At 43.9% G+C, this 26,035-nt stretch overlaps 1 protein-coding gene across 4 annotated transcripts in view; it reads left to right on the top strand.

The window, feature by feature from the left end:
- Positions 1–7,542: 7,542 nt before the first annotated feature.
- OXR1 (oxidation resistance 1) overlaps positions 7,543–26,035 on the top strand; it is a 361,535-nt gene continuing 343,042 nt past the window's right edge. For 3 of the 4 annotated variants that reach the window (XM_053660817.1, XM_053660815.1, XM_053660812.1), the window contains exon 1: positions 7,543–7,631. The gene's annotated coding sequence lies outside the window, so the exon portion shown is untranslated. Of the gene's footprint in view, positions 7,632–7,756; positions 7,832–26,035 lie in introns of those variants that run through there. The other variant, XM_053660813.1, reaches the window with a different exon arrangement.

Raw genomic sequence — 26,035 nt, 5'->3', positions numbered from 1 at the left:
CCAAAAGGCCCACGAGGAGAGCAGTTACTTCTGCCACAAAGGAGGCACAGTTTCCTGCAGGCTTTGTGATAACTGCCAGCTCCAAAATCGCACCCCTGCTGCTGGGATTGCATTACCTGAAGGACACTAAGTTGTCATTCCAGGATCAGGGAGACATGGCTATACCTGCAACTGCTAGACCAGCAAGTCTCAAGTTCATCGTGTCTCTTCCATGTACTCAGTCACAGTGTCAGAGTCTACTCAGTGCTTCTGATGGGTGGAGCTCAAATTATAACTGGAACTTGAACTGCAAGGATGTTTGAGAAAGGCATATTTTAGCCTTTCAACTTCTGCCTACAGTAAAATCTTTAGAAAGAGATCTGAATGTATAACGAGCCACCAACCATCTAGAAGAATATCTGTCAGATTGAATAAAGCACCTAATGCACCTGGGGTGCAGCAAGTGCTTAGTAAAGGTTTGCGCTTGTTTCTCTAGTCTCAGCTGAAATACTATTTCCTCAGGCCGTTTCTGTCCATCTAGACTAGGTTAAATTCTCTGGTTAAATTCTCATTCGCTCCTTGAACGTCCATAATGTTTAAAGTCCTCCCTCATTTGCAATTATACTATAAAAGCTCCATGGAAACAGGAACCAAGCCTATCTTTTGGTAGCACAATATCACTAGGGCTTAATGTGGTGCTTGGCTGATAACAGATGCTCAGTAAATGATTTCGAATTTATGAACCAAACTGACATAGACTCTGGATCATTGTCTTAAGATTTTCTAATAGGGTATTATTATTTCTTAAAGGGATTAAACATACATCTTCAAGTTTCCTGGTTTCATAATACCTTATTAGCTAACTAGTATATCATTAACAAAATTTATTTTTTAAATCAATCTATCTCCAATCTATATGAAATATGAGCTGGAATATAAAAGTGAGCCCTCTGAAATGGAATGTTAAAACATTGCATATATATATATATATATATATATATATGCATGCCATTGCATATATATATATATATATATATATATATATATATATGCAAAAGAGTGTAAATCCTGGTTCTCAACTATCCTGATGTATGGGGTCTTGGTGATAACTTTATCAGAAAAACAAATTCTTAGGTCACATTTGTCATCATCTCAATTCCACTTTGGTTTTTGCAGTTTGGGTTGATGTGCTCAGCACTCGTGGTACCTGGTGGTATGGTCAGTATTGAGAGATGCCTGAAGGGAATGACAGTCAAAGCTTTATTTACTTATTTATTTATTTATTTATTTATTTATTTATTTATTCCAGATAAAAGTGAATAAGAAACTGAGTTTGAATTCTGGGCTCATCATTTGCTATCTTCAGAAACAAACTACCATATTTTATCACATCTAAAACATTAATGATATTGCTAAGAAATGAAAAATGCATCCTGATTTCATAAAAGTTAAAATGTGGACTAGTGCACCTTAGAATTGATGAAATATGGTATTCAGTCCCTCGACCTTTAGCTTTTTCATGTGTAGTTGCATTTGTTGGATTCCTTCCTGGCTGACAACTATTTATTTCACCCCTCTCCCTCTGTCTCATTCCTGGGAATGGCTGGAATGGCAAATGTGGCAACCAGGGCCCATTTTTTCTGCTAGATGACCTTGCCTGCTTCTCCTAGTTAATCGCTCTGGGATTGTGGTTTTTCCCTGGGAATTCGTTTTATTAATACTGGCTTTTACCTTTGTTGTTTTTAAATGTGTTTTTCAATTTTGGAATAATGTTAGGTTTGTGGGAAAGTTGTAAAAGTAACACAGAGAGCTCCCGTATATCCTTTACCCAGTTTCCCCTACATTTACCATCTTACATTTGTCAAAGCTAAGAAACTAACAGGGGCTCATTACTATTAACTAAACTCTGGATTCCACTTATTTTTTTCATTAATTTTCTTTTTCTGTTCCAGGATCCAGTCTAGGAAACAACACTGAATTCGTGTCAAGTCTCCTTGGTCTCCCTTGGACTGTGACAGTTTCTAAGTCTTGTTTTTTTATGACTGCCAGGTTTGAGGAGTATTGGGCAGGTGTTTTGCAGAATGTCCCTCAGTTTGCGTTTGATATTTTTTCTCATGGTAGAACTAGAATTGTAGGTTTTTTTTTTTTTTTGCAAATAATTCAATGGAGATGAGGTAGCCTTAGCACACAGCATCAGAAGTTAAAAGATATCCACAGGACCTCCCTGATGAGGTTGACTTTCATCACTTGGGTGAGGTGGTGTCTGCCAGGGCTCCCCACTTTTTCCTTTTTCATACTGTATTCTTTAGAAGGAAGTTAAGTTATCTGGGGATTTTTAAGCCCCCCCAAATGGACTAGAGTCAGTCTTTATTTAATGGAGGGATCCGGGACTGTGCAAATTGTAGACAAGCCTACCTGCAAGGTGGGAAAAGAAACCTGATACAAGAGAGAGTTGCTGGTGAGAAGTGGACAGAATCACGGCAGTGTTTCCAGGAGGCTCTGAGGAGCTCCCTGCCTCTGGAAGTCATATTTCACACCACTGTTGTGCCAGAAGGCTTTCTTTTTCATCTACACTAGCTTACGTTGGATTTCTATATAGAAAACCAGAAACATGCAAAGTAACATACTACCTCATTGAATTGTTATGAGAATTAATGAGAAGTACTTTGCAAAATAAGTACCTACCACGGAATGAGACACATAAAGGTACTGATAAATGTTGGATACTATTATTATTCATTGATTCCAACACATTTTTTGAATCCCTTATATTCAAATGTATTATGGAAACAATTGTGGTCATGAATTTCTTGATAATACTTGAGAATCTGGGATTATACATGCAAACCATTTGTCACTGAAGCATTGGACTCAGTGAAAAGTGGAAAGAGTTGCAGCTGTTTCATGACCTTGCTGCTTGTTCACTAAGTCATGTTTGTGCTAGATTTAGAGGCAAGAAGAGAGCAGCCTGATATTTGAAGTACATAATTATCCACAATCTTCTTCCCCGAGGAAAGTGCCATCAGAGCTAAGTCTCTTACTCAAGAAGCATTTTGGGTTCACGAATAGTATAAGCATCCTTAATGTCTCATGACTATTTCCTAGAGCAGTTTTAGCCTTGAAGTGCAGAGAGAGGGGAAAATGAACATTTATGTCTTTAGTACATGTCATTAGTTGATCTGTTTTGACATTTCTCTATAGTCATGAAATTAAAGAATAATTTAGGCATTAGTGACTTTGAATTGCTTACATTAATATTCCATAGTATAATTTTTTGAACATTGATAAAATATCAGCTATCAAGAAGACAAGCTTTTAAAAGCTCTTCAGTGAAGCCATCTTTATATTTCTTTTTCTCTTAACGAAGTCTCCTGTGAGTTAATTTTGTCCTGATTTTTCTAAAGACAAACTTAATATAAAAGAAATGTGCTGGTATCCAAGTGTCTGAAGTGGGCTGCCTCCAAGTCACAGAAGGGGAATGTGCCCAGTAATCGGTGACAATATGAGAAAACTTAGAGATGCTGGGCAATGTGATATGATCATACTGAAGGAATTTCGAGGTAGAAAACTTTGGTAAGAAAACATAAAGGAGGGAAGAAGGGGCACCATAGAGCTATCCCTAGCCAAAACGGTAAAATAATCAAAGTGTCTATCCCGTGCCATCCCACCTTGAGTTCCAATCCCCTCCCCATCTTTTCTCCACTCCCTGATACCAAGGGACTTAACCCATACCCCATGAGTCCTCTTGTTGCAGATCCAAATATTCACCTTCCTCTTATAATCCTTTCATGTTTCAGTAAGCATCTAGGGAACACTGAAGATAAAAATACATACATACATGAATTTGCCATAGTCTCAATCTTCCATGAACTTGTAGTTTGCAGGGGTTGGAAGAGAAGCAAGTATATAGGTAACTAAAGCAAGCGGGAGAGTCACACCCACTTTAAGAGAAGGTCAACAAACTGCTGAGGTGGGATGAGAACTGGGAAGAGAGAAGAGGAATGACCAAGGATGTGGCTTAAGAGGTGTGTGCGACAAACACTGAGTGAGCAGGTCCTAGAAGACCACATGTAAACAAGTCAATGAGGAAGAAGATTAAGGAAGAAGAGGTCCTGGGCTGGATGATTTTAATGTAACTATAAAATGCAGTTTAAGTGAAGTGATTCATGTATCGATTGAATTTTTCTTTTTTTAAATTGTTTTTAATTTTTTAATTTTAGAGAGAGTGAAGGAGAGGGGGAGAGAGAGTGGGGAACACCAACCAGCCCTTTCACTTACTCATGTATTCACTGGCCAACTCTTGTAGGTGTCCTGTTGGGGGATCAATTCTACAACCTTGGCACATTGGGTTGATGCTCCAACCAACTAAGTCACTTGGCCTGAACTGCATTATTTTTTTTAATAAACCAATTAAAAGATGTAACAAGTGACTTTCATGCATTCGGGGCCAAATACAAAGAAAAGGAGTGACAATCACTTATTCTAGCAGTGATTCCTATGAAAGACATTAATACATTTACTATAAGAAGAGCAGCATTTCCCCCTTATATGTTTAGGATTGGAGGCAAAAGAGAAAGGCCTTAGTTACTTTTATAACTAAGTTATTAAATAGTTTACATAATGATCAAGAATGTTAAATCACAGAAGAAAGAACAAGCTTTAAGAACACAGAAAATAACCTTTTCCCACAGAGACAGTTGTGGACTGCAGGCCTGAGCTGATTGGGGGCTCATTTGAAGACATTAGTGAGAGGCACCACCTTGGAAGTAACCAGGGCCAGCAATAAAGAGAAAAGCAACAAAGAGCGGACTGACTGCTACCATTAGGCAGGCAGATCAAAGCATCTGAGCCTAAAAAGAGACAGGAAATATCACTTAAAAGCATTATTACTCTTTTGCTTATTCCTGAATAATTCAAACCAAAAGATATCCCACTAGGGGATTGCTGTCCTTTTTCTGTCTGTGGGGACACAGGCCAGTCTGTGGTTGTGGTGGATGTCTACTATTTCTATCTTGAAAGAATCCCCTCTCTCTTTTTTTGCTAACTGGATACTTTCCCTCCTTTTGAGAAGGTTTCTTCCCCCAGAGCATCTGTGTGACTCTGGACAGCCAACCCGAGTCCTTTTTCAAGGACTGACCTGCTCATCAGTGCATGAGGTTTGTTTTCTTGGCAAGATCAAAAGCTTGTCCTCTATGTAGGGCTGAAACTGCACTGTGGACACAGTTTGGTGGAGAATGAAAGCAACACTAAAAGCAATGCTGAGAGCAAGTGTGGGAGGCAGAGAAACATTCCTGCTGACTGTGGGCCCTGGATCAGCCCCCATGTTGCTCTTCTGAGCGACATGGCCACTGCACTGTCTTTGTCTGCCTGGTAGTTGGAGTTGAGTCTGTCAAGTGCTATGTAGAGTTTGGAATGCAATATGTTTTTGAACTTTATATTTTAGGTAGAAAATTTTAAAAAAACATCTAAACTTTGAAATCAATTGCCCATTTCATGATTATGCTAGTGCTCATGCTGTAGTGTGAAGATGTCCAATCACAGGCACTTTAAGATTAATTACTGGGAACGGAAGAAGGAAAACAACTGGGATAACGGTTTTCAATACCTTCAGAAAGGAATGAGTTGTGCCCATACCCTAAGGAAGTTCCATTTTGACTTCCCAACGAATGGCTCATATAACATTACAAAAATGGCATTGTCATTATAATGTGGCTCTAGTCCTGGAGATGCCGTCTATTGGAAACACACCGTAAGGAAAAAATGAATCAAGGAGCTGGAGACTTCCAAGTAAAAAATCAGCCATTTCGGGCTGCGTATGGCACTAAACTGTAAGTGCAGTGGGAAAGAGGCAACTAAGGAGGGAAGATGACTCCATCCAAATACACACATACTGTTACAGTTCTGTGAAAAACGTGCACCTACTTTACTTAGTAGGTTTCACAAAACCTCACTAATTTCTAACAATGGCAAAAGAACGTAGCTTTAGCAAAGGAGCTAAACTGTGACATCTTACAAAATACATCCGGGTGAATGCACTGCTCTTAGAAGATTCTCAGTAAATCCTCTCTGCATGAATACAAACAAAAACAGCCACTTTCAACAGAATATACAAAATGTAAGCTGTAAATGCCCAGAAAAAATAATCGGGGCTAGGGGTGTATAATAGAGATCAAAACTCGGAATCAGTATTTTTCAATATTTAGCACTCTACAGAGAATAATTCCTAAATTTCCTCAGCCCCGTCTCAGGTAAAACTATTGATTCAGGGGAATAGGTTGTGCGGAAACCATGGAAGTTTCTAGTCAGGCACCCTCTGGGTCAACACTACGTTATTATTCAAGGCAAGAGATGAATGTCTCTGAACTTAAACGTCATCTGTCAAACGGGAATAATAGTGATTCTCTTATGGGGTGGCTATGAGGAGTGAATTTAGCCCAGGAAACACGTGTACCTCTCAGGAAGAAATATTTCAAAAGTAGATTATCAGGAAGGGGGTAGAATATACTTAACAGTAACAAGGACATATTATGGTTAATTTGCCAGTGCCGTGGTTCTGAGACATCAACTGATGTTGATGGAGTGCCCAGGAGACATCGTGGCGCTAACTTGGCTACAGGACCAAGCCCTCATTACAAAGGGTTAGCAAAGGGACAGACTCCAATTTAGGTGCCCATCTTTAGTTTGCGCCCTTTTCTTGTTGCAATTTAAAGCCTGGTTAGAAGAGGAAGGGTGGAAGTCGAAGGTGGGGACGGAAATAACGTGGGCAAGTCCAGATAACAAGAACAAAATCACCAAGGTCAGGGTGTGTGTCAGCGAACTATGCAAAATTCTGCGGAATGAGGAGTCGTAGATGCGCAGAAAGGAATTAATTCTCCTTGGTGGAAGATCTTTCCACAGTCCCCTTCAACCTGCCTCACGCAGTCCTTTGCCTCCCGCCCCCCCGCCCCCCACCCCCCCCCGCCACCCCAGGAGGCTGTTGAAAGTCGTCCTTTCCTCATTTTTCCTTCCTGCAAATCCAGGCATCCCCCAACTTTTTTCTCTAGATGTCTGAGTCAATTTCCTGTGGCGGAGCTTTTATATCTCTTTAATCCAACTTTCCTCCGTTTCTTTGCAGAGAACCGAAGAAAGGAGCCCGGATTCCGGGCAGCCTCGGGCTTAGCTCCGGCGAAACCCACGATGCCTGTGAAGAAGGCTCCGTTTCCCCGGGTAAGGTGCGGACTCCGGTCTTCGTCCCAGCTAGACGCGCGCCCCGGACCTCGACCCCCAAGCGCCAGAATGGGGATGTGTAGCTTTCAGTTCCAGCCTTGGCTTCCGCAGGAAGCTATTTTTAGCGGCACAGCGCCCCCTTTTTCCTTGGCCTCCAGCGTGGTACCCTCCAGCTGGCTGTAATCGCTCCGCGCTCCTCTCCATCTCCCCCGCCGTGGCTGACTTTTGGTACGGCCCACGCGGGCCGGCGGGGGAACTGAGCATGTCTGGAACCGCTCGGCGGAGCGGCGGCGAGGCAGAGCCCGGCTGCGTCAGGCTGAGCCCATTCACCGCGCGGCCGCAGGAGCGCAGCGCCAGTGCCGCGCCGCCCAGCCCCACCGAGAGGGGCGCACTCGCCTTGGCGGGGCCGCCGCCGCTCACCGCAGCCCCCTCCTGGCGACCCACAAGTAAGTTTGTGAGGTTGTTGGGCGGTGGGGCGAGGGCACTGAGCCCCGGGGAGCCTAGGCTGGCAGGCGGGAGGGGAGGCTGGCACACGGGAGATCTGGCTGGCCGCTGTTCCCTGTGCCCAGCTCGTCCGTGAGCCTCTTGGCCAATTTGAAAGCGGATGGCCACTGGGATGCTGGAGCAGAGGCGACCGGCAAAGCAGGTGGGCTGAACTGGCTCTGGCCGGGAGGTCGAGGAAAGGGGAAAGGACCGCGCGGCGAGAGAGGGACTCGGAAGGCGGGGAGCGGGCTGGTGCAGGCTGGAGAGGCTGAACTGAGGATGCGGGCGCCCGGCCGAGAACAGCCGCAGAGGGAAAGCGGGGTGTCTCCGCGGGTAGGCTGGGAGCGGCGTGAAAGCGCAGTGTGGGAGGTTTAGTAGATGGTGAGCGTGCCTTGGCCTGAGCGGCGGGAGGGAAGATGGGTGGAAAGTGGAGCGCTTCGAAAGCGGATTTGAACTAGAGCAAAGGACGCTAGTGGAAGGGACAGTGGGCTCCGGAGAACAAGTGGACCCTGATAATGTAGGGAATCAATACCAGATCAGGACGATTTAATGATGGAGAGGCAGCTTTGGAGGGAAGGTTTTCGGAGGGAGTACGCGCGGCCACATTTTGGGAACCTGGTGGAGAAAGGATGGAGGCAGAAAGTGGCCTGGAAGGGCCAGGAGGAAAATCACTGAAGGATTTGGGTGAAGGGGAGGAGGGGAGCAGTGCAGGGATTGGACCAAAAACAGGGCTGCCGGTGGGGCCAAAAGGCTCCGAAAAGGGTTGGAGGCTATGTGCGGCCCCCCGAATAGTGACTTAGTAGCGGTTCTCTGAGGTTCACTTGCACCGCAGGCTTCTCCATCTCCTACCTGGGTTGGTCGCCCGAGGCTAGCTCTACTTGAGCTTGTTAGAGATTTGGACTAATCCGACTGCCGGGAAGGTAGTCAGTTATAGTGCAGCCACCTGGGCTTCCCCGAAGTGGTTCGCGGCACCCTCGGGGTGGAATGTAGGGCCTGAATGTGTGTGCTTCAGGGCGGGCGAGGGCCGTGGTGTCCGTTATACGCCCCGGGAATCTGTGGTCTCGCCGGCGAGGTGTGGTGTTTTGGGCCGGAAAGTCAGGTAGAAGTCTGCAGCGTGCAACTCGAGGCGGGGTGTGTGAGGGTGCATGTGCGCGCCTGCGTGTGCGTATTGCCTGCCGGGGTCGCGTGTGTTGCTGCAGTGTGCCTCTGTGACGAGGAGATCCTGGGCTCTACCGGCAGCACGGGGAGGGGATTAAAGACTACGTGCTTTCCTGCGTCTACCTCCTTTTCCCAGGGTCACATTCTTTGCTGGTCCAATGATGCTCCTCCCTAACCTCTCCCTGGCCCTCGCATCCCCCAAACCTGACGCTGGTCTGGTCCCCTGATCCCGTACTCGGAGGAGGTGGCCGTCCCTCCACTGCTGGAGGTAGGAGTCCCGGCGGTCAGACGTGCTGGGCTCGAGATCCACTGGCCCTTCCCTGGGGCGTAGCTCTGAACCCAAAGCTACTGAACCCAAAGCTACTGAACCCAGTCCGTAGTTCACTCTGCTGCCCCTGCAGGTGACGCGGTGAGGTTGCCCCTTGAACTGGGGAAGCGCGATGGCTCCAATTGACCAGTGGGAAAGAGAAGCCCTGAAGAGTAACTAAGCAGAACTTATGTATTGTGTGTGTGTGGGGGGGGAGGGGGTGAGTCTCCAGAGTTCCCGCACATTAATGGAACTTAAATAGAAAGGACAAGATAAGTAGAATCAACAAGCATCTAGTGCAAAAAGCTTTATGTAAAAACGCCTCTGGGAAAGATTTCACCCACCAACACTTGATGTTGAGAAGCTTCTGCCTACAGGATTGGAAACTGAGGCGTATGGGTGGGGGGGCAGGTGTTATCAAGTTCCTGGCTTCTCTGACTCCATCCAGCGTCTGTGTTCTGCCATTGTCATTGGTGCCATATTTTAAGTGAGCCTTTATCAGATACAGGGAACCGAGGATGAAGGCGACTCTGGAAACCTGCCATCTGTGAAAGGACTCAAAGAAGGGAAGTGAAAACTGTACCTACTGCCTGCCGGTATCCGAGAGAGCTTTGAGATTGCCTGTGTGCCGCCATCAGATGTGGCTGTGGACGCCCATACCAGAGGGGTGGGGGCGGGGTGGATGACTCGAAACAAACGGAAGTGAGAACTCATGGGTTGTCTTGAAGTGAGATCAATGACCTGTGGAGGGACACAACACAAAAGACAGAAAACTTCTAAGGACCAAGGCTTGTCCTCTTATTATTCCATGTGGCAGTGGCTGGCCTGATTTCTAGTACAGTAACTATTGAAATAACCATATGTCCATGTTTCTGAACATCTGTATGGTGGAAAGTTTGAGTAAGACCTTTCTGCTTCTGTTACTATGTTTACTTCCTACTGATCATTATTAATAATTGTACTGAAGGTAAAATAAATTATTATTTTAGCTATTAATTCTGTTCTCCCCAGAGTGCTGTTCAAATAAAATATATACTAACATTTTTGCCTTTTTTTTTTTTTTTGGTTTGGTGGTCAAGGAGGGAGGATTGTTGGGCAAATTCATCAGGTTGTCAAATAAAGGCAGGATTTGGACCCCTGAAGCTCCTGTGAGCCTGTGGAGGCGAAGGCTTCATTTATAGAATGCTAAATTTAATGCGAAATGAGAGAGCCCTTCCTTCCTCATTCCTCGAGTCCTGCATTGGAAGCACAAAGGATTGTGCGCCTAGTCCTCAGAAGCCTAGTTTGGCACTGATTTTCCTAGAGGATTGTTCCCTAAACCCAGATGTGCCCTAGGAAATGACCAATGGAGTTTTTGCTGCCCTCAGGTAAAGGCATTTTTCAAAAGGTGATGAAAGGGCTTAATCAGGCAGGATGATGTCAGAAATGTTAGTCGAAGTGGAATCAGAGACATCACTTTTTCTTATGCTGGGGTATCTTATTGAGAGAAAAATGGCTCACAATGGGACAGTTTTGCCTCCTGGGGGCCCATGGCAATGTCTGGAGATGGTTTAGGGGTGCTACAACTTGGGGAGGGGTGCCTCAGCATCCCATGGGCAGAGGCCAGACATGTTGCTAACATTCTACAAGGTCCTGGATGGTCCCTCATAACAAAGAACTGCCTGACCCCAAATGTCAACAGTGTTGAAGCTGAGGAACAAGAAGCTGGCTTAGAACAAGATATGGTCAGAATTAAAAGTGACTGCTGTTAGGATGCTTTTGAATATTCCTATTGGAAGTCTATCTTGAAAATCAAAAGTAGTTAATATTAAGAGAGTCTCTTTGCAAAGTGGCTCCGTGTTCAAAAACACTTTATTTTAAGGAAATGAAAGATGTTTTCTTTTTAGTAGATTATCTATGCAGTCTTAAAAAATTTTAAAAATATATTAGGAATGTTTAAAATGTTACGTTATGTAGTTTGCATGTGATGGGGGTAAACATGTTTGATAGAAACGAAACTGTTCAGGTACCGTTTTTTTTATTGAACTTGTTTGGTGCCTTTGAAAATATGTGCCTTTAATTTTTTTAATTATAATTATAAATTTACAATTAAAATTACAACTAGTAATTTCTTCATGTAGTAAAGGATTGTACAGAATCAGAGAATGTTATACGAGTGTTTGCTAGAAGCCTCATGAAATGTTACAAAATGAAACAGTATTTGTAGATATCTACACAGGAAGGTAAGAATCCCATATAATTTTCATGTATTTAGTTTCAGTTTTAAATCAACAGCATGGCACGTATTGAGAAACAAATCTTTCTAGCCTGTAGCACAATACTGTACCTAGAGAGGAGCAACAATAGCTTACACCCTCAAATGTAATTCAATCAGGGAGCTGTTCTAATATTGATAATATGCAGGAACTCAGAGCACCTAACAGGTAAAAGCTTTGTTATCACTGAAGCCTAGAAAGCTAAAGAGATTTGGTCGGTGTTTCCACCCTCTCTCCTGTCCCAGCCCTGTTGGTTGCTTGGTTGGTTGGTTGGTTGGTTGGTTGGTTTCAGAATTCATTGTGCATGGATCATCACATTAGGGCTGCTTACTTCCCTTCTTGTTCTAATAACCATTCCTTCCATTCTTGGCCATTATCATCCCTCAGTCCCTAAGGAGTTCATGTAGCAGAGGAGACTTGAGGCTCCTGCTAAGTCCCCTGGGCACCCAGTAATAACTGCTCCTTTTCTCCTGTGTGTGCAAACACAAACAGCTCTTTACTGCTTCCAAAGTGGAACAGGGATGTGTGTCTCTGGAAAAATGGCAGTGGGGAGCCCTGGTTTCCCACAAAGGCAGCCCAGTTTCTCTGCTTGCATCTTTGAGTTGTTTGTGTTCAGTTTGTACAATTGCCTGTTGTTGCTGTTAGAAAGGCTTTGTCTTTCCCAGGGGAATAGTGAAAGAATTGAGGGAAACAGAACTTCAGCTTGAGAAACATGAGTGTTGAGAGAGCGCACCTATCATTGGACTATGCGAAAGCTCAAAAATGACTTAAACCAATGAGAATCATAGCTTATAAACTCAAGAAGCACTTGGAAATTCAAAAGTCAGTTCTGTTCTAAGCACTGGGACTATTGCATTTACAAGACTGAGCTGCCTTGTTCATTGCAGCCAGTTTGCAAAACCAAGTTTATTCACGGAACATACATACATTTCCCATGTCTCTAAAAGCCTGTCTGTAAAAAGAAACATGGCGGATAGTCATTTTCATGCATTGGAGCAGTTATGTAGCCTCAATCTTGAAAATACTTCCGAATATAGTTGGTGAAATGCAGATGGCAGAAGAAACCGTGAGGCAGGGAAACAATTGCATGGCTTTCTGTATGGACCAGACAAGAAGAGAGTGAACAACTTGAGATGAAAGAAAGGGGTCAGTTCTTGTTTCTCTTCAACTTTATTTAGGAAATAGTTACTGGTTTGGTTTGACATCTGGACAAGGAGAGATGGTTGAGTTCCCGCTGTTACTTGTTGGGTGAATGTGTGTCCTTTAACACTTCTGATAGCTGTGCTGGTAGAAGGCAGTAGTAGTGAGGCTGGTATAAGGGTTAGAATGAAGCAGATTGATTCTGTCCTAATAATATTTGCAACAAAGTCTTTGAACACGTACTTCCAAAGATTGATCATACCATGTTACTGTTTTAAGGAGACTAAGAAAAATTATGGAAGTGAGCATTTTTGCTGTCTTGAGTACCAGGTAATACCTATGCTTCAAGGTATTGGAGCATACTTATTTGGGGGAAAATAAAATAATATAGTGGCTCCTCTTTCCTTTAAACAAACTTGCTATTGTCTTAGCTGGGAAAAGAGTAGTATGAGGGGAAGGAATTTTATACAACTCTGTACATTGCCTTTGTTGAAATCATGAACAACAACAAAAGCAAAGTTTTGAAATTTATGCTCTAGCAAAGGCAAGGAGAGTTTTCTTTGTTTATTTCATTTTAGCTTATTGTTAAGGATGAGCAATAGCAATGCATGAAAAAGGCTATCGAGCCTGTGGAAGGTTGTACTTTTGTTTATTAATGCTTATTCATCTTAAGAAATAAATAGCCCAGGATGTTTCCCGAGGCTTTCAGCCTTCTTTATAAAGAGGGTGTCTCTTCTGTCTTCAGAGTATTTGTTAAGTGATGTCATTTGGAATCTGAGTACTGAGCTGAGTTGGCTGAGGCGATTCTAATTCTGTGAGTCAGGGTGAGTCTGTCCTCTTAAAGAAGTTGAAGGGACGGGAGCGCTACTGTGGGTGCAGACAACCGCCTGGTCCACCCCAGGACATGCGTGCTACTTAACAATTGGCCTGGGACCCCCAGGGACCAAAATGTAGATCTCAGTCCCCTGGATTAAGAAGCTCGATTTTAACATTGTTATTTTGAACTAATGTGATCAAGCTTAAGAATTAGTTAATCCATTTGGAAAAGACTGACCAATGAGCCAGAACACTAACTGTCCATTACGAAGAAATGGATACAGTGGCTGAGGGAGGATCAAGAGCTTTGCCATCAAAGTCACTCAGTAGTGACGTTAGCACTCAGTAGTTTTGTGACTAAAAACGCATTTTTTTAACTTCATAGGACTCCACTTTCGTCTTCATTGAAATGGAGGTAATTTTTATTTTCTGGACATTTTATACTGAGGCTTTGTGAAGTAGTTTCAGGACAGAGGCACCTATTAAATAGTGGTGGCATTTGCACATCCTTCTAGAGCTGAATTTCAATGGCTGCTGTCCAAGAAGGCGGAGGAGATGGGGTATGGTGAGCAAAGGGAGGTGGAAAAGGACCCTCAGGGTGGATTGTAGCTTAGGAAGTTATCTCAGAGGTGCTGTGGTCTGATGTCTTCTTTTGACTTATGAGACATCAGGGGCTTAGGGTTATGAAGTGATTTGTCCAAGCTCGATAGTCACTGTGTTTCAGCTGTGTCTACATTTTTCAGAGGCTCTGTCCAGATCTTTCTCTACCTGAAGAGCACACTTGTTTTCTTGGTTAAATCCATGTTTCTCCTGTTTTTCAACAATACTTATTCAGCTTAAATTATGATATTTTAGATCCTCTATAGGCAAAAACAAGTCATTAATGGGATCTCTAATTGAATTTGTATAGAAGTTGGACCTAAGTGATCAAAATGATCACACACAACTTTCATTTCTTTCCCAAACGGGGTGAGCACAAATAGGGTTTTAGGTAAAGCTGACTGCAAACAAACAACGCCACTGCAGATAATATCCTTTAACTACGTTATATCTGTTAATGATCAGAAAATTGAAGATCGGCCCTTGTTTATGATTCTGTTGTCGGTTAATAGTTTGGTTTTTGTTTTAAATCAGACCAGGGCTGTTGCCATTGTGGTTTTCTGAAGAATTTCAGAGTCAGCGAAAATGTAAATACCTATACATGTTAGTGGTACTTTGTGAATTATTAAATACGTTCCGTATATTGTCTTATTTGCAGTTTGTGATGAAGATATGTAATCACTTGCAGTAATAAAAGATTTAAAATTGGAAGCCAGGGCAGATGGCTGCTTTGAAAGAAGACTCCCTTTAGAATCAGACAAACTCAAATTCAAGTCTCTATTTTTTTGTTAGTGGCTGTGAAATTTGGGCAAATTACTTGGCTTTTCAGCTTCTGTCTTTTGAGAATCACACCCACTTGGTTACAGGTATGATGACTGAGTGAGATAAGGGAGGGAGAATCTTGGCATGGCTCCCACCTGCCTTCTTTGTCCTTGTATACTGCTAATTCTAGCACATCTCAGCTGTGCCTCTGAAAGTAATCACTTATTTTTGAATCTGTTCAGATTCATTCACTGTCAAGAATCAGAAAATCTGATTTCAAGTGGCTTCAGTTGAAAGAGAGAGAGACAGAGGCTTAATGACTGCAGCAGAGGAGGGGACTATGGCTCTGGGTAGGACCTGATGTAGGGCTCAAACCACGTGACCAGTTCCTTGCTTTCCCATTATACTTTCTTAGCTCTACTTTCTAAGTGTTCGCTCCATTCTTGACAGGCTCTGTCCTTGGGGTTTTAAGATGACTGCCTGAGGCTTGCTAGGCTTCATACTCCCAGGTTTACATCTAATTCACATCTAATGAAGAGGAGAGTCTTTCCGTAGTTCTTGCAGAGGAAGCTACAAGAAATCCCAGCAAACATCCCCCTTCCCTCTCACTGGTGCTAATTAGGTAAAGAGCCTATTCTTCCAGTCACGCTAGCCAGAAGATGGTATGCTTGTTGGGAGGTGTGTTTTCCTATGGAAAGGTGGAAGATTGATTTTGGGGGAAGGGGAATTACATGTTGTATGTATGACAGGCAGATAAATGATTAGGGGCTACCATGGCACTGGTGTTATTGTCTGCCTCCCCCCAACGTTGGTGCTGTGGTTTTATTTCATCTGAGTCATGGGTAAAGTCTAGAGGAGTTTTTTTCTTCTCTATTACTGAATGTATCTTTCTAGTGATGGATCTAAATCTTCACATTTAAATGAAACCAGTGGACCTTAGCTTTCTTCCTATAGTATATGTCATTAGACTAGCTGGGTAGACATTAGGATTCATGTTTTGATATAAGTAAGTGTTTGTTAAAGGAACAAATGAATGCATTTTCTTACATTAGGTACATGGTTGTAGGATTGCTGTTTTCTCAAACATGTCAGGAGTAACTACCATTGTGTAAATTATTATCTAAGTTTTTGGATTGCGGGGGCACTTGCTGGCTTCAGGCCCTACATCCACAGACCAAATTGTGATGTACACTAAGATTACTAAGATTCATGCAACAGGCAATCTTTAGTGTTTGCAAACTGGTACATGTGGGCAGCTAACAGTATATTCCAGAAAGGTTAATAGGTTACATCATTATATTTATTTACAAATTCTACAGTTCCCATTGAAGCTGTTGTCACAGAAGTCTCCGAAGTACAGTTGTTTTCTAAGACAAAATGCGGTCTTACATTGTGAATTAACATATTAATGGACTGAGGATTCTTTTCCTCATCTATTTTAAACCCTTCCCATGGATCACAGTGATAGGCCGTCACAACCACACATCCCATGTTTAGCAGCAGCATGTTAATAGCCATGATAAATGGCTTTGAGCAAAAGCATTTTTTCTTCGTTTTCATTGATCTAAACCATTTACTAATATAAATAACTATAAATGCCTTCTTTAAAAGTGTTTCAGAAGGGGAACTTGAGGTCACATATCCTCACAGCTTTAAAGCTGACTCTCAGGCTACTTGTGATGAGTGGGGTGAGGGCATCATGGCAGTGATTGGCTTCCCTGTAGTTTCCAACAATCAGGAAAATACAGGCTAGCACAGTGAAGCTAAAAAGTGAAAAACTAGAGGAGTCAGCCTGGCATTCATTACCTGTTAGAGCTATTGAGAGCTTACAGTTGTAAGGGGCCAAGGAGATTGAAAGGTGCCCTTTTCTGCCATTGAGGTGTCCATTGCAGTGAGGGTTTCAGTTGTTACCAGCATGTTTTAAAGTTTCACACGAGTAATCAATCCTCTTGGTGGATGTAGAGCAGAGGAAGAGTAAGACGTAGTTTTTAATTGCCTTAACTATAAGATGAACAACCAAGAGGGTAAAAGAACCATCCTGGCACTACGGAAGGGATCAGCAATTTTTAGAAAAATCTGGGAGGTACTTTAACATGGCCTTACAGACGCAGCTACTGATCATGTCACATAGCTAGAGTTTCATGTTTTGGCGCCAGACATGCATCATGTTTGTCATGAATTATTGTGGAAAAAGTTTTCTTTGACTGTTGCTGTTGCTTGAGTTTCTTAACTGAACTAGATAGAAACTGATTCTGGTTAATTTATGCAAAAAGGAATTCATGGGATGTTTAGGGAAGAGTTCATGGCGTTGAAGGAAGTGCTGAAGAATGAGACCTTGGAAAGGGTGATACGCTCACTGCTGGGATGGATCAGCTCCAGGGTTTTCCATCACTGTGTCACTGGGCTCAAGGCTGAGAATTGAGAGACAGGGACAGAGGGAAGGAAGAGGGAAAGAGGGAGGGAGGGGAGTATCTGAGGAGGAACAGGGCATCTTGGCTGACAGCCCAGCAGAGTTCTGTGAGCCCAGGTAGTTAGCCCAAGGCATAACCTGTCCTCTGCTGCTGCCGGAAGGAGGGAACAGATGATACCCTCTATCATCTATTAGTTGAGTGAGCAGGCACACTCAACTAGTGCCCACTACATACACTCACAATGGGGAAACATGCTTCGGTGATGATGAATTACTAGAAGGATAAAGAAAGAAAGAAGAGAAAACCCTGACTGTGTTACCTAGACAGGGTCTACGTGGCAGACAAAACCCCGCACTGGTTTCCTAAGACCACCCTGACGAATGGCCTCCAGTGGGGTGGCCCGACACAACAGATTCGCCCTCGGGTCTGGCAGCTGGAAGTCTGAAGTCAGGGTGTTGGCAGGGCTGTTCTCGCCTGTGGACTCAGTGGGGGGAATTTCTTCCACGCTTTTTTCTTAGCCTCGGCTGCTCCTGGTTAGTAGTTGTTGGCATTCCTTGGTTATAGCTGCGCCACTTCCATCTCTGCCTCCATCGTCCCATAGCATCCATTCTCCCCTGCGTCTCTGACTTCGTGTGCCTTCCCTTCCACTAAGGACACGGTCATATTGGATTAAGGGCCCACCTGTCCCAGTGTGATCTCATCTGAATGTAAGCACTTACATCTGTAGTTACCCAATTTCCCAGTAAGGTCGCGTTCTGAGGTTCCAGGAAGGACGTGAAATCGGGGGAGACACTGGCCAGTCCCGAACAAGTGTGATGTGGGTAAACCAACAACAGTGCCCACAGCGAGGTCTGAAGAGTGGGAGGGGGGACAGACACCCCGCTGGTCCTGTGTCCCCTGGACACCTAGTGGGAAAACCACTTGCTCTTGAGCTTAGATTTTTTTTTTGAACTGTGGACCATAAACTCAGCAAAGAGGAATTTAGGGTAATATACTATGAACTTACAAATGTCAAAAGGTGTTGTCTCTATTGCTCATGGAGAGAGAACTAAGACCTCTGGCTGGAAGTTTCAGGGAAGCTGATTTCTCACTATAAGAAAGAACATTCTTACATTAATGTGGTTCAGGAGGAGAGCACTTAAATTAGATAACTGTACAAAGTTTCATGTTCAAGAGTGTCTTCTTTTAGGAATGCATAGGACACAAGTGACCCCAGAGACACTTACTGAGCATACAGCCCCGTGTGATAAGCTAGTGGATGTAGAAGTAAACGTGACAGACGGAGTGTCTGGCTAGGACAGAGATAAATACCGCATAGGTGCATTGCCACAGTCACGAAGAACAGTGTAGTATCCAGCACAGTATCTGGCACGAAGCACGAAGTCAATAACTGTTTGTTGGATGAGTCTATTTTTTAATGACAGTCCCCTTTACACACACCTGTTTGAGTTGCTTACCGGATTACTACCAGCCCTGCCCTAATCCTTCTCACTGTTTCTCTATAGCCTTCAGGTTATCTAGGACCGTGGCTTAAATATCACCCCTCTCTTTGTTTCATTTTGACCATTTGAAGAATGGGGTTGGAGTTGGGGGCAGTGTTTCCCCTTAATCCCTCTCTCCTCTAGGCAGTCTTTGCTGGGACAGGCAGACCTGAACCTCTGAAGTTAATACATTAACGTGAAGACTGAGGGCACTGTGGCTGCAGTAGTGTTGCTCAGACTGGTTTCACTCGAGATGAATTTGGGTGGTGTGTGGGGATATAGTGAATTGGATTGGAAGGATTTTGAATCTGTCTCTTTTGGTGCTTCTTATTAAGGCAAGGAGGAAGTTTCCATTGGTGCTAGTTTTTAACACCTCTTCAATACACCTAAAGATCCCATTTTAAGAAAGAACAGGCTTTAAAATACAGAGCTTTCAGAAGTCCAGTAAAACTGTCTTCTTTTCATGGTGTTCACTTTTTAATCTTCCATTTGTGCTAAGTGCCAGTTTCCATATAAAGTAATGATGCAAAGCCTCCTTTAAAATTCATGCAGTTAAATTTTTAAAAATGGTATGATATTTAAAACCATCAGAAAGGTAGTGTATACCTGAAGGTTCATGTCTGGACTTTCTTCCCTGCTTTTTCCTGGCATCTGGAAGCAGCTGTTCTCAGAACAGCTCCCCTCATTGGCTCAGATGGAAAATCAGCTGGCCCACAGAAAGGGAAAATTGTGCATTTAACTATGGCTTTGCATGGCTTACTGTGCCTAGGTTCTGTGTATTCCTAAACTGTCCTTTAAAAGCAACTCAAGATGTTTTTTTTTTTTTTTGTGGGGAGAGCTTTTAAAGCATATTCTTAGTTTGTTAGAACAGATGACCAATCAATTTGTGGAATTCTCCACTGTTTCCTTTTTGCCCCGCCCTCCACTTGCTATTTGTGATAGGGCACTGGCTTCAAGGAATTAAGGAGATTTTAAAAAATTGTTTTTACAGTTTTTATATTTTACCATCTGAGGGAATGAATAATGATACTGAAGGAGTTTTAAACATATCGTGTTTAAACAATGAGATTTTTCTACAAGGCATAGTACATGGAGCAGTGGTTTCTGACCCAGCGCTAGCCAGCCCAGGCCCCGTGGCAACATGGGAGGCAACTACGCTTTGCCTGGTGACTACCTCCACGGCCTCAATATGTACTTCGAGTTCCAGGTCCTAGATTAAGAGCTATGGAAGATGAAGATTTATACCTTTTATTGTACGAGCCCCCCTCCACTTTCTCCCTCCTCCTCTTTCCCACTGTTCTCACCATTATTTTATTAATTTTTGATAAAATAAAAGTTTACAAGTTCTGTTTTCACTCATGATGTAGACAGCCTTAAGAAATCACTTCCACCCTTCCGGTGGGCAAAAGCTGGGTAATACACATAATTGTAACTTGTCTTGAGCCCGTGAGGGGCTTAGGTCACAGGATAAGCAAGTGGACTGAAACTCAGGGGAGGTCATGCCTTTCCGGGGAGAGGTGGGTCACAAACCCTTCCACCTTTGGCAGAGCAGATGAAGAAGAAATCCTGTCCATAAAAGTGAATAGGAAGAGCACACTCATTCACGGCAGCTTTATTCAGAATAGCCAAGGGGCGGAAGCAACCCAAGTGCCCGCTGACAGCTGAATGGATGAGTAAAATGTGTCACATGCGTGCAGGTACGAGTATTATTCAGCCTTAAAAAGGAAGGACATTGTGACACGTGCTACCACATGGATGAACCCTGAAGACATAGTAAGTGAAATAATCACAAAGAGGGAATGCTGCATCAGTCCACTTACATGAGGCAACTTGAACAGTCCACTACATGGAGGTAGAAAGTTGAACGATGGGTGTCAGGAACTGGGGGAGGGGGAGATGGAGAGCCGTTGAAGGGGATGCAGAGATTCGGCTTCAGAACACAAGGTGGAAAGCGTTCTGGAGGTGGATGGAGGTGATGTTTGTGCAACAGCGTAAAGATAGACGTAATGCCACTGAACTGTACACTTAAAAGTGGTTAAGGTAGTAAATTTTGTGCTGTAGATGTGTTACCACAACTAAAAATAATTTAAAAATTTAAGGCCTGAAGAGGAAGAAAGCATGTAAAATCTTTAATAAATTCTTGAAGGTCAAGGAGGACTAGCAGGATACTTTAGAATTGTTGGAAGTACAGCGGATGCAAGAGGAATCTGCACTCATCACAAGCTCTTTCCCGTGGGCCTCTGCTGAGTACTTACCAGAAAGTTTGGGGCCAGGGAGGTTGGCCAGAGAGAGAGCCCTTGGGTCCCACGGGTGTGCATATAGTGAGCCGTTGCCCCTGGAAACAAGCACAAAATCTCACCTACAACCCCAGGTTCATCTCATATGCAAACGCCTCAAGCTACTGGGCAAAGGGGAGAAACCCGGCCCCAGATCTTACACTGAAACAACGTGGAGGTTTGCAAGAGATCCAGACCACATTTTGTTTGCCACAAAAGGAGTGCAGGGCAGAAAAAGTGAGGAAAAACCAGCTCAAGGCCCAGGTTCACAGATTGAGGATAGACCCAGAGAACTCAAAGGTTTATAGCAGCTGTTTTTTTCATAATTGCTCATATTGGAAACAACCCAGATGTCCATCAGTTAGAAAATGGACAAATTGTGATGGTGTTCCATTGACTGAAATTTTACTTGACAATATAAAGGAATAAAAGGAAAGTTGCTGAACTCACCACTGTGCCAATGATCACTGAGAATAACCATCAGGGAGGGAGCCATGAATATTTCATGAAAAACATGGCACTTTAGAAAATGCAAAGGCTCAGAAGTAGATCAAGACAATTATGTAGAAAGCAGGGGTAGCTTAGAGTGGTTGATTATAAGGAGAGGAGAGACCTAGAGACTATCATTTTCTAGGCAAGAAAAAATCCTACATGTTATCTGAGGTTTTTTTTTCCCATTATGATACATAAGCTGCTACAGATTTATAAGTTATTCTATTTATAAAACTCAAAGTCTATAAATGGCTGTGTAGCTTTTTCCCTACCCTCAATTTATGTCAGATTGGTTATATATTCTTCAAGGTTGAAGAATCTTTAGAATCCATCTAGTACCCTTCTAACACGGGGTTGTTTTTTTAACCTATTGTTTACAGAAATGGATGGAATTCAGTCACTACACAAACCTGGGTAAAGAAAATGAAGATGACATCTTTATTGTTGTGAACCCCATTCAGATCTAGCATCCTCCTTAATAATGAATGTGGGCCACAAACAAGGAGAGCGTCAGCAGTACCCGTGACTTTGCTACCAATAAGTTGCAGATAACATCGTATCACATTACAGATGTTTGCAGATATTTTTTTAAAAATCATTTATATTTATCCCAATTTTGAAAGCTTGGTGGTTATTAGACCTGCTGTTAGATGTTTTTATTTAAAATACTAGTAAAGAAACACATATACAATATCACAAACTCACCCATTTAACATTTTATAACAATGTTTCATTGTATTTAGTTTCCTTTGTAATCCTACGTACTTCTCTTAGGAGAGGTCACAGACTTTAACAGACTCCAGGAGGGATGCACAGCATGAAAAAAGTCCAAGAACCTAACATCTTTCTTGGACTTTCAGTTGTGAGTCCCATTCAGTGCCCATGCGTTGTCCCAAACAGCCTGAACTGTTGAGTGTGTTCTAATTCACCACACTTGTGCTTGATCTGCCAGGTGCCCACTGTGCCACTCCATAGCAAATGTTGGTTCCAGCAGGTTTCGGGCCCACTGGTGAGAGCAGTGGTTGCCCTTGACAACAGTGGGGCCAGTGCATCCTCAGAGGGAAGGACCCCCTGTGTGATGCATTTCAGCCTTGCCTGTTAGGGGGCCTAGGTTTTGGGGCAGCATCCCACATCCGTGGCTCTGGACCTCCGCACCCTTGGTGGGGGATGGGCAGCTCTGTCAGAGGCCATCCTGGCAGGTTCCACCCTGTGTGTGTGTGAGGACACGAGGAGGACTGATGTCATACCTCAGAGCTGGAGGTCGGGGCTCCTCTTCCGGTTTTGATTTGGTTCCCTGGCAGGCTGGGTATAATTTAAATGAACACACCTCCCTTGCCAGGATCTTTGTCTTTTTATTATCTTTTAAATGATGTTTATTCTAAGTGCTATCACGCTAGAGCAGACTGGGTGACTGGCACACCAGTGGTGTGTGGCAGTGATCTGATAGGGACCCAGGGACCTGGGGAAGGGGGGGATTGCTTCCCCATGGGTATTATTCTATAATTAGATACTTACTGAATGGTCTGAAGATACATTTTTTCAATATCCCAGGATAGCTTATCTTATTTTTGACAACACTGATGGGAGGTTTTGCCTCTTTTGGAGTAAAGTCTGCTGTTGATTAACTTCTGCCATTTACCTAGGGCTGGTCTGTAAAACCTCACAATTATCTAGGAATTTCCGAGATACTGGCTAAAATGCTCTTACTGTGACTTTCCTGATGCATCCGAGTCACGCAGATTGTAGGAAATCTTCTAAATCAAAACATATTTTGACAGAAATAAGCTTACTGGGAAGCATTAGTCTTGGGCTGCGTGGAACGCTTTCTAACAGATGTTTGGGGTCCAAGTGTCCGAGTGTGCGTCAGGCCCTCTGCTGAGTGCTGCGGATGAGTTAAGGGGCAAAGCGGGCTCCTGCTCTCCTGGGTGTTGGGGGCAGGTGTCGGCTGTAGCACCAGGAAGATCCTCTGAAGACCAGGCAGGTGAGGCTGGAGGCTGTGCAACAGAGTTACCGGAGTCTGAGAGAGGAGGGGTCCCTTTGGTGAGCTCTGCCTGCGGCTGGCAGTGGAGGAGTGGTCCAGGCAGAGGAAACAGCTTGGCACACAAGAGGAAAGCAAATAAGAACCGTGTGGCTGGGACCAGGGTGACAGTGGGACCAAATGGAGGTGGAGAGATAAGCCAGCATCAGATGGTGAAGCATGTCCTGGGCTGGGCTAAGTAAGCATTTTGGCCCTTGAAGCAGTGGGTGACATGGTCAAGTCTCCTTTACTGATACAGAGGTAACTTTTCTCCCCCAAGGGAACAGATGGCATTAAGGAAAAGCAGGATGGGTAGCAACTTAAAAAAATGTCTGCTGTTTAAACACAGTGGGCATGACACATGTACGTGCACGTATACATTATTCCAAATTCTGTTCCTTCACCCCTGGGACATAAGCTTTTTGTCTGAGTCTCAGGATGCAGTTGCTTGTTTCATTGAAGTTCTCAGCTGAAGGAATTCTAAACCACATGCCTTTGTCATTTGCCTTTGAAGACTTCCCTGTAAAATTTCTGTTATAGTGCCCTGGCTGATGTGGCTCAGTGCATTGAGTGCTGGCCTGTGAACCAAAGGGTCACTGGTTTGATTCCCAGTCAGGGCACATGCCTGTGTTGCAGGCCAGGTCCCCAGTGGGGGCGTGTGAGAGGCAGCCACACACTGATGTTTCTCACTCTCTTTCTCCCTCCCTTCCACTCTCTCTAAATGAATAAATAAAATCCTTTAAAAAATTCTATTAGAAAAGCAATTCACAGTATATTTGATCTTTAAAAAAAAGCTATTAAACATCACTCAGATATCTGCTTTCTGTTTTAGTTGCCATTGTTTATCTGTTTATTTGAACTGCATATAAAAGGCTGGAGGTATAATTAGTATAATCAAATTGAACTAGCAAGAAAACCATTTTTCAGGGATGGCACTCTCTGATACGTTTAAATTTACAGGAAAATACTTCACATTCTTCCTTTTCATAGAGTAGGTAGTTAGAAAGGCATGAGCAGAGCAGGAACCACAGGCCAGGTACTGAATGTCACCAGGCCTGAACGTCTTGGGTGCCTGGCAACCGGCAAAGCTGGAGAAAACAACTGCTATAGGCCAGGACCCCCTCCCAGGGTGAACTTTCCTCCCTAGTGTGTCACTAGTTGTGCTGTATAGATCCCCTTCCAAAAGGAATGAGGAGGCTGGAGAAAATAGCCTCATATGACTCCCATACAAGCCCTTGCATGACCCCTCTCTTATAAGCATTAAGGCCTCAGGACAATTAGCATCACATAATTTTAGGAGCAAAGCCTCAGGGCTGTTGACCACAGAGGCGGAGTCCTGGTGAAACTGGAGATAACATCTAGGCCTCAGTTGTGTTTCAGCTCCAGGCCTAGAAAAGCAGCAAAACCAGATGAAGGGACCCCATGGCTGACCGCAGGACCAGCTGCAGTGTCTCTCTTCCCCAGCGCTGATGAGTCCGCGGAGACCAGGACCCTGAAAGGACACACCTGGAAAGCCCATGAATATTCTGTTGAGATCTCCCTCAGGGGGCCCCCCTGAAATCCCTGCCTTTTGAAAACAGAAAAACCCTTAAGGCAGGGAACTCAGTTCTCTGTCTGTCTGTCTCTCTCTCTCTCTCTCGCCTGTACCCTTCCCAGCTGCATATCTTTTCCTTTTTGCTCCTATGCTCCAAGGGCCCTTCCTCTGCCTCTATAATTTGTTTCCTGAGTCCGCACAGCCCAGCTGTCTCACCTCTTCCACCTCTGTGACATTCTAAATAAACTCCAGTTAGAGTTCTTGGCTCTGGATTCTTTCTTACTGGAACTCAACAGCCAAGGTCTGACATTCACTGCTAACAATTTCCTTAGCAGTGTGGGTCATAGGAGCCCTGGACACTGATTGATACCTGGTGGTCCTGTCAGCCACTGCAGTGTGATCTTTGTTGTTTGAGTAAGGATGTCAAAATACAGGTTTACGTCCATGTATATACTTTTTGAAATGGCAACATCTTGTCTGCAAAATAGTTGAGCAGCTCTGCCTCATTTTGAGTGTTAGCTACCAGTGGACGAATTGGTTCCCAACTCATTGCATTATTCCGTTGGGTAGTCAGGCTTTGTTTTCTGGCTATTCTGAGACATTGCGCGAGAACAAGAGGAGCATTTTTCCCTTTAAAGCTGCCAACCCAGGGTCTCTCCGTTCCCATCTGTGCAATTTCTGAACTGTTTCACATGCAGCTAAAGCAGTGAGTGCTGAAACTGCCAGCATCAACCTGTACTGAAGGGAATTATTATTAGTACCCAGATTGTTTTTGTCTAGTGTACAGAAGACTGCAAAGGACACTTACTGATTCTACATTGTGACGGACTTTGAAAGGTTCTTGAGAAAAGGATATTAGAGGAGGTGACTAGGGCATTACAGAGGATGCTTTCCGTGTGTGTTTGGCATCTTCACACATAACGTCAACAAGAGCCGGAGAGCCTAACCGTAGGGCTTTGTTCAATTTTTCATGTATCCCATGAAAATGTCTTTTGTCTGTACAGATATTCTTTTGCAGATGGTCCCCACCCCCAGTTTTCAGTTCCGCGGTTGGTGTGGGGCTGACCTGCATCCTTTGCTCCTGCTCCCCTGGGGTACATGGGGCCCCGCCACAGCTC

The sequence above is a fragment of the Artibeus jamaicensis genome, unplaced genomic scaffold (genome assembly GCF_021234435.1).
Source record: "Artibeus jamaicensis isolate MK-2021 breed Jamaican fruit bat unplaced genomic scaffold, CSHL_Jam_final scaffold_916, whole genome shotgun sequence".
In the NCBI taxonomy this organism is placed as follows: Eukaryota; Metazoa; Chordata; class Mammalia; order Chiroptera; family Phyllostomidae; genus Artibeus; species Artibeus jamaicensis.
The sequence above is the reverse complement of the archived record's forward strand: the minus strand, read 5'-3'. Positions and strand labels throughout refer to the sequence as shown.